A 12,504-nucleotide genomic window follows, 5' to 3' on the forward strand; every position below is an offset into this window, starting at 1 on the left:
CCAACGTTTTGTACTGCAAGAGCAACTTAATACCACAGAATGCTGTCATTATAATGTATGACTGACTCTGAAAAGTAATTTAAATGGAGTAGTTGATAGGACAGCAACACTCGTACCTCGCCTACACATATGCGTATTTAATTCAGTAAGTTATTTCACTGAGGTTCCATGTGTGGCAACATAAGTTATCATTATCAGCAGAAGATGATAAATGATTTCTACTGCAAGATGAAGTTAATACTCTAGCATAGAGTTACAGTAATGTTTAGCTGACTCTAAAATATAATGGAAATAAGGCAGTTTAAAGCAGTGAAACCCTCATTCCTCACTTATATGAATGTCTATTATATTTAGACGTTAACTTTGCTTTTAAGTAAGCTGTTTCATCGACGTTTCTTCCAATCTGTACTGTGCGGCAGAGTAAGTCAGTCCTCACTCAGTCTATGTTGGATAAAAAAGCGTCAGTCAGCGAGCCGCATGTGGTTTGTACTGTTACGGAACAATTTTACAGACAAGTTAGTTGTATAAACGCCATTGTGATTATTAATTTCAGGGTCTATTCAGCCTTGCACCAACTGGAGTGCACAAACTGAAGTATTTGCCTCCTTGCCAAGTGCACCTTAATATTTAAGTTACAACAATAGTGCCAATAAGTGAACTACGTGTGTCATGTGCCTTTATAGAACAGATCATTACGTATTTTCAAAAACAATACGGTTTTTGGTTACTTAAAAGTGCTATTATATTTTTGGGGAAGGACTGAATTTCTTCTGAGAACATAGTTCAGTCTTTCCTCCGTGTGGAACCTTATCTGTCGTATTAGTACACATAAGAGGCTCTGGAATATCTTTGACAGAAGCCGGTAGCTGCAATACTGATCTAATGTTTTATGAAGGTAACAGATCGCAGTTAGTGCTTTTCTTAGTTTCGTATGGAGTTTGTGTGTTACACTGCATTAAAGATACTTCCAAAAGACATGTTTACTGTGGTTTGTTATGCTAAAGTCTTGGTTAATGTAACATCAGTGTATAAACATTTTACAATTCTTGGTGTTGTGTAGTAGTTGATTATGAAATGGGAAGAAGACACAGTCTGTAAACTGTTTTAGACAGCCTAGACACCATGGCTCTGATTGGTAAATGTTACTGCCTTTCGCGAAAGTTCGTCTTTATGCATCAATGGTAAATAAACCTAAGGAGCGTAATATATATAAAAAAAGATATCCACAGTAGCCAATCAGTAGTGCCAAATTCTTTATTCTAGAGTATTAGATGATGCATTATCTTCTTTCCCCTAAAATGGTGCTTGGTCAGATGACGTAAGTCCGTTTTTATAGGATGAGCACCATATCATCAAGTAGGCCTAAGAGGAACTATTAACCAAATTGCCTTAAGGGCTCAGCTTATTATCTTCGCCAAATGTGTTTCGGACTGTTATGGGACAACAACAGAGACAATTTAAACAGTAAACAGCATTTTGGCTCTCAATGTGAGAGTACAAAGCCATGTTTTTGGCCCCAAGTACAAATCAACTTTTAAGTTACGCCAGTTGTATCTATATGTTTGCATATTTTCATATATAATACAAACCATTTAGAGGTGGAAATAATGCAATTCCACTCAATTTGAGAGTAAACAGTCATGTTTTAGACGTTAAGTGGATCTTAACCTGCAAGTTACAACATTAATGTCAGTATCCTTACATATTCGCCACCACCACTCTCCTCGCCTTCACCTGTAACAGAAAGCTTTCAGAGATATAATCGCGTGCGGACATGGTGTAATTGCTAAAGCTGTTACTGGAAGAGAATGATATCATGCCCTGCCTATCTTCTTGTATCTTTTAAAAGAGCGTAGAACAATGGGATGTGACTGGAAGGGCAAAAGATGTGTCTTTTGGCTTGAATGTTTTTGATTGGGCTATTTCTAATAAAATGGTGTGGCTTAAGAAAGAGTAAAATATTGGGATGTGATTAGAATATCTAAATATGTGTGTGCTGGCATAGATTCTCTCCAATTGGCCTATTTCCAAGAAGTAGGCGGGAGTGAGAAGGGAGCAGCATGATAACCTATTCCCACCAACGCCGCCACAGCCCTTCCTTCGCCTGCACCAACCACAGACTGAGGTGTATATTTGGCCCATTTTCTCCGTTGCATTCCTACTTACAGTTAGTGTATCCCGTATTTTGCATGTGAACCACAGAAATTACCACCAAATGAGTAACTTCCTATCATACGGTTAGATTTGTATTATATTTCTGTTAATAAATACGGTATGTATTTCTCACTTCGGGACCTTCATGAATACTGTGCCCTATTGAAGCACGTTTTCCAAAGTAACGACCACAAAATAATATTAGATTAGCACTGGTCAAGAAAAGGAAACGCGAAGACAAAACGATACGCCAACTGTTTTGCTAGCGCGACTAGATCTATCAGACCAATTAGGGTCTTAGACAGACAAGGCGTAACATCTAGGCCTCAGATTACTAGCAGTTCACAACATCCCTTGTCAACGTGGAAAGTATCTGAGTCACTCATACCGTACAGCCACAGAACATGTTTGGTTGGGCGGATTGGAGAGTACTTGCAGAACGTTAAATGTATTGATTTAGAGAAAAGTTCGATTGCTAAGCACCGTCTCACGAATGTTCGTAAAATGATGTTTAATAAAACGTAAATTGTGTCATATGTCTCGTCATATGGAAACAAAGATCATCAATGAGGCAGTACCAGTATGAAGATGTGAAAATAAAACTATTAAACTGTCTCTTGGGTAAAGCTGAATTCCTCTTCAGGATTTCTTAGCAAGCACGGAAACAAGAAATACAACATCCAGAAGATGATTATGCTTCTTCTTATACTTACGAACAAAATTTAACATACTTGACCCCACAATACTCTTCTTGCAGGAACACTCTTCAAACTCTCCACAAATAAGTATTGTATTTCGGTCTACACCTCTTGCAGCTCGTTATCGTCACAGTGCCTCGCCTAACACCACGACGTTCACACCCTTTTTCTCCTTTTTTTGCTTGTGCTGTCACAGTTACATCCGAACTCATACACTGTTAACTTGCGTCGCCGGCCGAAGTGGCCGTGCGGTTCTAGGCGCTGCAGTCTGGAACCTCAAGACCGCTACGGTCGCAGGTTCGAATCCTGCCTCGGGCGCCCGCATCTCGTGGTCGTGCGGTAGCATTCTCGCTTCCCACGCCCGGGTTCCCGGGTTCGATTCCCGGCCGGGTCAGGGATTTTCTCTGCCTTGTGATGGCTGGGTGTTGTGTGCTGTCCTTAGGTTAGTTAGGTTTAAGTAGTTCTAAGTTCTAGGGGACTGATGATCATAGACGTTAAGTCCCATAGTGCTCAGAGCCATTTGAACCAATTTTGAACCTGCCTCGGGCATGGATGTGTGTGATGTCCTCAGGTTAGTTAGGTTTACCTAGTTCTAAGTTCAAGTGGACTAATGACCTGCGAAGTTGAGTCCCATAGTGCTCAGAGCCAATTGAACCATTTTTTTAACTTGCGTCTTTCTCGCTCTGTGCGCGCTCTCGCGTACCAACGGTGTTAGTGCCACTTTGACGTTACCAGCGTGCCTACTACATTCATTACAACACTTTTTTAAATAGTTTGTAATTAGTTTACTTTATAATCCTTCAAGTAGTTAGTAGCGGCAAGAAAATAATATAAAAATTAGAGTCTGAAAACAATATTTAAAATACCAAGAGAAATAACATTATCATTATGAAGTCCTGTGTTGTGCAGTTGTACAGTGTCCTCATGTCTTACCTCTCATGCGACTGTACCGTGGCGTCACTTTCAACTGGACAATGATCGTCCACACATAGAACATGTCTCTGTGAACTGTCTGCATGATACTGAAGTACTCCTGTGGCCAGCAATGTCGCAAATGAGCCCCCAGTAGGACATCCATAAACCAGATCGGGCGTCGACCATGTCCTAGTGTCAATATTCAGGTTATCAAGGGACAACTGCAACAGTTGTCGCCAAGATCGAAACCAAACAAAACGAAAAAACGGAGCCTTGTGTAAGGCGGAATTCCTCTCCTGGAGGAGAGACTTTTGTATATTAACTGTTACCGACAAATCATTACGTCATGCCTACCGCAGCTCGACCTCAGTATAAGACTGTGCCATTTCAGGAGCTTATAAACATAACTCAATTGCAGCGTTGCAGAATCACTTACATAATGTTATAATTTATGTCAACTTTAATTTGTATCCAGTGTTAGTAATTTTCTTACATCACTAAAGTGGGATCCTGTTTCTACTATTATAATAGCCGAACTTGACGTAATTAAAGAGAGGTAATATCTAATATGAAAACATTTATTATACCAGAAACTAAACGTAAGATTCTGAAATTTCGCTGAAGGAGACACTTCACGATTTAAATGAAAGTATTATTCTCATTTAGCATTTTCTTCGTTATCCCTTGAAGAAGGGCACTTATTAAGCGTCAAAATTAATTTGTCTGGCAAAATGAAAGTATATAATGTAATTCAGCAGCGATGTGCGATTTTATGCATTATTCATGAATTGTGTAATCTTGGATTTCCTACTTACGGCGTTACCTGTTCTGATTGCTGCTATTTGTGACATTCAGTGTTCCGTTGATTTTTGTTTATTCGAAAGGATTTATTACGGTGGAAACACGAGAGGATCGTAAACATTACAGTGCAGTAAGGTTTCTCTGTCATATGTCATTACTGGATTAGGTGTACAATTAGTATACGGTGTGGTTTTTAAATTATTGCCAAGAGCTCAGCCTCATGATAGGCAACTATCTGAAATTTGATAACATCTCTCACTTACACCCAAACATGAATTGACCGTTGTCAACTACCAAATTTCAATACTTACTTCGAATATTCACATTTTAACCCAAAATATTTGGTTTCATGCCATGTTACGTCATCCGCAACTGCACATTTCGTATATTTCAATTCATAATTAATAAAATTTTCGTTAACTGATTAAAATCTGTCAACTCAATTACAAACTTCAGTTCTGAACGTTGTTACTGCAACATATTTCGTTGGCGAAATAACTTTCAGTAGTATATTTACTGCATTATGTGGGTAGAAATTATTCGGAATTAATGTCTTTTCTGAAAATTACCGGCAGTTAGATAGACGTATCGTTAATTACCAGAGAGGAAAGGTAGGTTGCAACAAGGTGTCTGTGATGCACTACTCTGCCGTCAGAGTTTGCACAGTCACAGCTAGTCGTGAGCCTAAGTCTAACGTGATTGCACCCCACACCAAAATGGCAAAAGCACCTCTGTGCCTCTCCTAAACTTGCGTCACATCCATATTCGCCGACGATAGCCATCCAAGGTAGTGCAGAACCGCTATTCACTAATGAACACATTGCGATGAATACCATGCCAGTCATCATAATTCCATACCTTCCAGTTTGTGGGAATGGCTGTGACCTCGACATACCCTTGTACGGTCAAAATAATCTGCACCGGTTGGACTGGCCAATAGATTGCTCTCCATTGACTCATATACAGTTAATGGAAAAGGTGTCCTGCGGCGGATAACTAACAGGATAGAGGTGATCCTAGCCCTGTACCTCATAAAAATAACAAGGAGCATGGTCATCTAGCTGCGAAATGAATCAGTGGTCCACGTTAATTCCCGTGTATTATAAACTAGCCTAGTGACATACATGAGAAAAAAAATTTATCAAGACCACTTCGATCACAATTAACAGAGGCAATAAGAGAATTATCAATCGTTAATATTGGTCAGTGCTAACGTAACACGTGAATACCTCGGCAAACACTGGATAGTTCAGATTTATGGGACAAGCCCATAATGTCAACATGAATTATGGGAAGGTAAGACGTCAGTGATCGCCTGAGCTTTCCTGGAGAATGAAAGAACTACATATGTAACAAACATTTCGAATGGGGTCGTAATCAGTCCCCAGTTATTCGCGAAAACATTGCACTGTGAACCGTGGTTAATCCTAACGGCATACCTACAGACGCACACTAATTCTCGTACTCTGCTCGCCCAAAATTAATGTCTTACGATGTTCAGCACTCAGATGAGTGATGTATAGTAGGCGCCGTACTCTGCCGCAGGCTGCAGCATATTAGCTCTCCGTCTGACTCCCAGATGAAAGCTCCAAGTGTTCTCTTCCATCCTTCAAACTGAAGTGTCCTCTAATGAGTATCGAACAGAAGTGTTCTCTACTGTCACCTGGGCAGAAGATATTCGACTACAGGTCCTCAGAAAGAAATATGATCCTTACCAACACCGTCTTCGTTCTCCACTCCGCAGTCCAAATAATTCTCGTCCGCCGGTGGAAACGGCTCCGCGAAGTCCAGGCCCACCATGTTTTTGTTTGCAAGACAATAGCCTCCCCTCCATCCAAAAAATTTGCCATACAAAAGAGTCGTCACATACCCGGGCTTGCAGTTCTTAAATTTTCGAGTTATTCTCTCACTCTTCATCCACTTCGAATTTTTAGTCAATGTGATCACCTCCCCGTACGCACGTCATGAAAATTGGCTGTCCTCATTTCCCTTGCTCTCAGAAACGGCCATTTTATCGAATGACGAGCTGTCTTATATTATTTTTAAAGCCAGTAATTATTCGCCTCATTTTAAGCGGTAACAGAAAGTAGGCCCAGTGCTTTACAGGCAGAAAAGAATACCTTTTCATAAAGCAACCTGCTCACTTATCACGTAACACTAAGTACTCTATCATTCACCAACTGCCCATCACATAGCGTTCGCCGTCAGCGACTTCTCAGCGCAAAGCAAAGATACTTTAAAAATTGCATTGCCCGGATGCCCTTGCTTAATAAAGACTGAGACTCTCTATTAGTGCAGGTGTCCGTAACGCTATGTTATTTCTGTGAATGTACCTATTGACCCGTACTCACAGATCTCTTAACACTATTTGAAAACTGAAAGAAGCTGACGCGCCGTCGACAACCGTGCCAAACGCTGTACTGGTGTCCGTTACCTGCTATTAGTAGTCACCTTTTCTTGCGCTTTTCGTTACAAAGCCACGTTAAAACCAAAAGAAGGAGGGATTGCGTTCTAAAATACGGTCACTGGGTTGGCCCCTTGCATCCGGCTTGGTTCATCACGTACTCAGCTGAAACACAAGGAAAATTACATGAAAACCACCACCAGGTAGATAAAAGAAGTAATACAGGAGTAGAATGCTTACTCCTGACAATCACTGACGTTATTCATTACAATCGTTAACTGTTTTATCAATCTACAGAAATAATGTTTATATAGTAAAACTTTTAAGGAAAATTACTAATAGCACACGAGACGCGCCAGTCTCGCAATGGACTGCTTCGTACTACTGGTGTTACCCCACTCGAAATGTATCCGTTAGTGTTGTGGTGTTAACGGCAGACTCTACATGCTACTGTACTTCCATAGTCCACCTATAGCGAATCTCCATCCAGTGGTGCGAGATTGTACAAAATGTTGCAGGGAGTCCATTACCTGATCGCGGAAGTCAGGATCAGACGTGAAGAGGTTACAGTGTGCTTGGTACCCACATGGCGATTCTTCCTTGTCGAAATCAGGTGTGGTCGGCTGGAACCTTGAACACAAGTGTGCCTGCCCTCTGGTTCGATCCCCGGGTTATTGTCACTTTAGAATGCCCCACAAATCTAGATACGTAAAATTCTACCAACAGGCCAAATCGACGCCCTAAATGCGGGCACTTCCAAACTCTATCACCTGCTCGTAACTCCGTTTCATACGAGTACGTCGCATCTCCAAATACAAAATTAAGTCACATTAAATTTACTACAAAAATGTTCGAATTCCTTTTCTCTCTAGGATTAATATTTTCCGCAAAGAGAGTGAGAGGGAATACAAAAACTCGCGCTACGCTCTTGCGATATAGTTGAGATGATTTTGGGTTGGCCAAATTGGCGTTTTCCTGACCTGATAGACCACAACTGTCCGATATCAAATTGTTCGTCTCGACGTTCTCTGCACCACAGAGGTAAGCTGTAAACAGTTAATGTATGCACCAGTGGTAATCAGGCAGGTCCCTACTGCCCACTTCTGGGTGTTCCAGCTTTCGCAGTGGGCGGTGGGCGGTAAGGTTTTAAAAACATTTTCATTACATTTTTAATACCGTTATGACCAAAGTTTTTTTAAATAATTATTATTATATTCTTTAGCATCCTGCAACTCTGCTTTACAAGTTTTGTAGAGGTAGGGTTACTTCACTGCTTTATAAATTACCATTAATGTGCAAGAGGTGGACAGTTAGAATATTTTTCAACAGACAGACATTCCAAAGTGTGCGTTAAGTAAAGAAAGGTTGACTACTCCTGGTTTCTACCCTTTATATCTACGCCGCCATTGCAAAGTACTTGGTAAAAGGTCCAACGTCTCAGTGTCGGCGAAATTTGAGTCAGACAAAAGTATATTGCGTCACTCACTCTTTTTAATACATATCTGAAATACGATTTGGGAAAGCCCTATTTCATTTAGATAGTCCAATAGATAGAACGATTCTATTACGTTTTTAACGGCTGAAGATTACGCTCTTTTGGTCGAAAGAGAAGACGAAATGAATTCATAATTGAATTTTTTTAAAAATATTGAAAGTATATTGCTAGTTTGAACACAACAAAACCCAAAGTTCTTGGAAAAGTACTCACATTCCTCTACTCGCTGCTTCCGTGGCTTCTCTTACCATACGCTGCCATATATGCGCCGATAGCTATGACGATAGAATAAAAAGTAAACTGTCTACATTTTTGTGAAAATGAGCACTGATTCGCTTTTATTTGTTGTGCAGCATCTGCAGTCGGACTCTGTATTCGTGTTCTCGGGGCGTTCCTCAATTTGTGAATAATCCTTTCTGCACCTTGGCTGAGTTTGCTTAGATTTATTGATAAACATGCAGTTACTTACCCAGTTGGCGGATGTCGTCATTATATCACTTTTTTAAAGATCTTATGACTGAATTAAAAAAGAGTAAATTTATAATTACAAATAATTACAAGGCTTGAATAAATTTTTAAATGGTTCAATCGATTTTAAGATTTCATCAGTTTCACTTGCAATTAAACTTTGTTAATGTGACAGCTAATTAAGTTGGACCTACTGTAAGAATTATAAAGTGACAAGTCAATAGTACAAATCAACTTATATTTAGACTATCTGACGGTACTTCGTATACCATCTGACGGTACTTCGTATCTTTCGTCGGAATGACGCGACATTTGTTCAGCTGCCACCTTAACTGAAAATAAATTTATTTGCCAGCTGTTTCTAATTTCACGTACATTAACAGCAAATTAGGTGTATGTCACATTTTAATATACCAGATCTGTCTCACTGTAATTATCCTCAGATCATTTACTCAAAGTACTATCCTATACAGACTCTGCAGTTTGTATAGTAACACTAATGAGCGTTCGTTTTAATCTCTCTTTCTCTCTCAACATATTTGCATGTAAATACAATTTCCTCTTTGCCTGAATTTGACAGATAATCTAGTCGTAGGATATTATGAGCAAAGTGGTCTGCTCTCTTTTAATTAAACATGTCTGTTGCACAGTCCTTGTAAGCAAACAATATCTGTGTATTTATGTTTCTGAAATGCCCTGATGTCACTATTCATTGATTCATTTCCCCCTTTTGCAATACTCGCCAAGTTAGCCACGATGCCTAGAAACAAAGAAACATTGGTGTATTTTTAATTCCGGTGCAGCTCAATAATCGCAATGTTTTGTAGTGCTAGAGGGCATAGCCTACGCGGACGACCTCCTCCTGCTGGTTGGCGGCCGTAGCCGCGAAGACTTAGAGCCAAAAATTGAGAGGGACATATCAATCCTGAGTACATGGTGCCACACGGCCAAAATGAAGATCTCACCAACGAAGTCTACGTACTTACTCCTGAAAGGACAATTACTCAGGAATCCAACCGTAAGAATAGATGGCTCACCAATTCTTCGACGCCATGAGGCGCGATACCTGGGAGTAGTCGTCGATGAGAGGTGGACTTATACATCACACATTGACACTGTCACACAGAGATCATTAGAAACACTAAACAATCTAATAGCGATTGGACATAAACGATTCCACCTGCCACCAGAACTAATCAAACTATATCATAATAGAATTCTGACATCAATCGTAGGATATGGATCAGGAGTCTGGGCCCACAGAGTCACGAGGGTCATGCCTGCCATGGCTGTGAGAAGAGTGTAGCGGAACATGCTTCTCAGATCAGTAGGGGCATATAGAACAACCCCAGGAGGAGCGCTAACAGTACTAATGGGGCTGTGTCCGCTCGATATAAAGATCAGAGAGCAAGCGACGTGGTATTGGGTAAAAAAGGGAAACAGGGATAAGATAATTGATCTAATGGGGATCCACGTGGGAAATAAAATGGAAATCAAACGCAGGAGGGACGAACTCTGGCAAGAACAGTGGGACAATGAAGGAACTGGTCGCAGAACATACGAACTACTGCCCAATATCAGGGAGAGACTGCAACTAAAATACTTCACACCGTCAGGAGGACTGCTGCACTTTCTCACAGGTCATGGACCCTAACCGGCATACCTATGCCGGTTCGGGAAACGGGCTAAACCAGCGTGTGACTGTGGGGCCACACCAGGCAACCCAGAACACGTGGTGTATGAGTGCCACCTCTTCGACGACGTAGCGGCGCAATTACGCCACCAGCTACCCAAGCACGACACGAACCACCTGCTCAGGCATGATGACCATTTTTCAATCCTAAACAAACTAGCAAACGAGATCTCACTCAAAGTCATAAAAGAATTTATCAGGAACAACTCCGTGCACTTGTCCCGTTCCGCCGAGGCGTGGACTTGGCCAGCCGCCTCACGGCTGGAATCCGCCACGTCTGGGATTAGGGGGAGGGTGCGCCTTATTACCGATCCAGACACTCACCGATTTTGACATTAGGTTAAGTTAGGTTAGATGTAGGATAAGCTAGGATAGCAACACTAGCATAGTACTGCAGCGATCAACAACTCCGGCCATCCCGGTGCCAGGGGCACGTTCACCGGCATTAGCTCGGTGAACAGGGCCAACATCGTAGGTTTATACAACGCTGGCACGTCTGTAGCGCTGCAGGTAGAAGTAGATACAGGACACATAGTAAAGACGTAACAGTAGTGCCCATAGTGAGAGCAAAGCAACTAACATAGAGTAAGCTGTAGCATTAACACTGAATTGTATCAATTAGTACCCACTAATTGCATAAGGTGGTGGGTTGTTATGTGTCATATATATTGAAGAATAAAGATTTAAAAAAAAATTGCCTCAAATATTGCGAATTTTAACAGCTTCAAATTGCCAGTCAAATTGTTTTGTTTTTCTTACATTTTGGCTACGAAACTGCAGTGGTTGTAGTTGTTAGGTTATTCGTAGATCTAATTGTAAACGTAATTCGTTTTTGCATGACGTTTACAGAGGTCTTTGCTCTTTCGTTACTCTCATGACAAATTTAAAATTGATAATATTAACGAAATAGCGAAGCATTGGAGACAAAGGCGTAAGAGAGCAAGAGGATATGGAAAAGGTCACGTGGCGTTTGTTTGCCATAACTAAGTTGGCTTTTGTAGGGCAATTTGAGATTATTTCCCAGCTTGACGGGGAACGAGTGTCTAATGTCAAATTGTTGGGTACGACGTTCTCCACACCTTTGCAACTCACTGTAAACAGCTATCGTTTAAGCATTGCGTATGTTTGTTTTTGAGCCGGGCCGGAAGCTATAAAATCCTGACCGCTGAAAGCATCGCAAAGTCTTTGCTTTCATAAGAAAGTGCGGTCCCTTATAAGAACACTGAGGACCAAACACGCTGGTAGACGGCCGTGGGTGCATCCCCACGTGACGATAGAATGAGTACACTCACGCTTGGCCGTCCATTGCAGTCGTCACACTGAAAACCTAGAAATTTAGTCTTCACTAAGAGAATAGGATTGTAGTGCATTTCGAGACAGCGTAAGGGATGCGGAGAACGGAGATTCTTCGAGGAATGGCACAAGAACAGGGAGAACACTGCCTGTCCGCTGAAATTCCGACGTTCGGTCAGACCTCTGCGGAAATAGCTGTTACCGGAACTCGCCACTCTTGAATAATGACGGTAGCCATCAGCTGGTTAATGGCATCGGTAATGCAGTGTGACGTTCCAGACCGTCTATCACCAGCCAACGACATCCGTTCTTCCTCGGATCGCTTGTGCCCCGCCATTGACCTTGCAACGGACAAGCAGTACGCTCCACTCTTAGATGAATTTCCGTTCTCTGCTGTCGGGATACACACTGCACCCCTTTGCTCTTTTTTGATGTCTCACTTCCACTGTTTTCAGCACAAATAGGGTAGCCTTAATATAATTTCTGTCTGACTTAATTGAGCACGTTTAATAAGATTTAATTTGGGTAATATTCCATGAGAGTGAATGTTTATATGTCTGTCGATAAGTAGCGAGTTTTGTTA

Source organism: Schistocerca cancellata, chromosome 5, assembly GCF_023864275.1.
Source record: "Schistocerca cancellata isolate TAMUIC-IGC-003103 chromosome 5, iqSchCanc2.1, whole genome shotgun sequence".
Classification (NCBI taxonomy): Eukaryota; Metazoa; Arthropoda; class Insecta; order Orthoptera; family Acrididae; genus Schistocerca; species Schistocerca cancellata.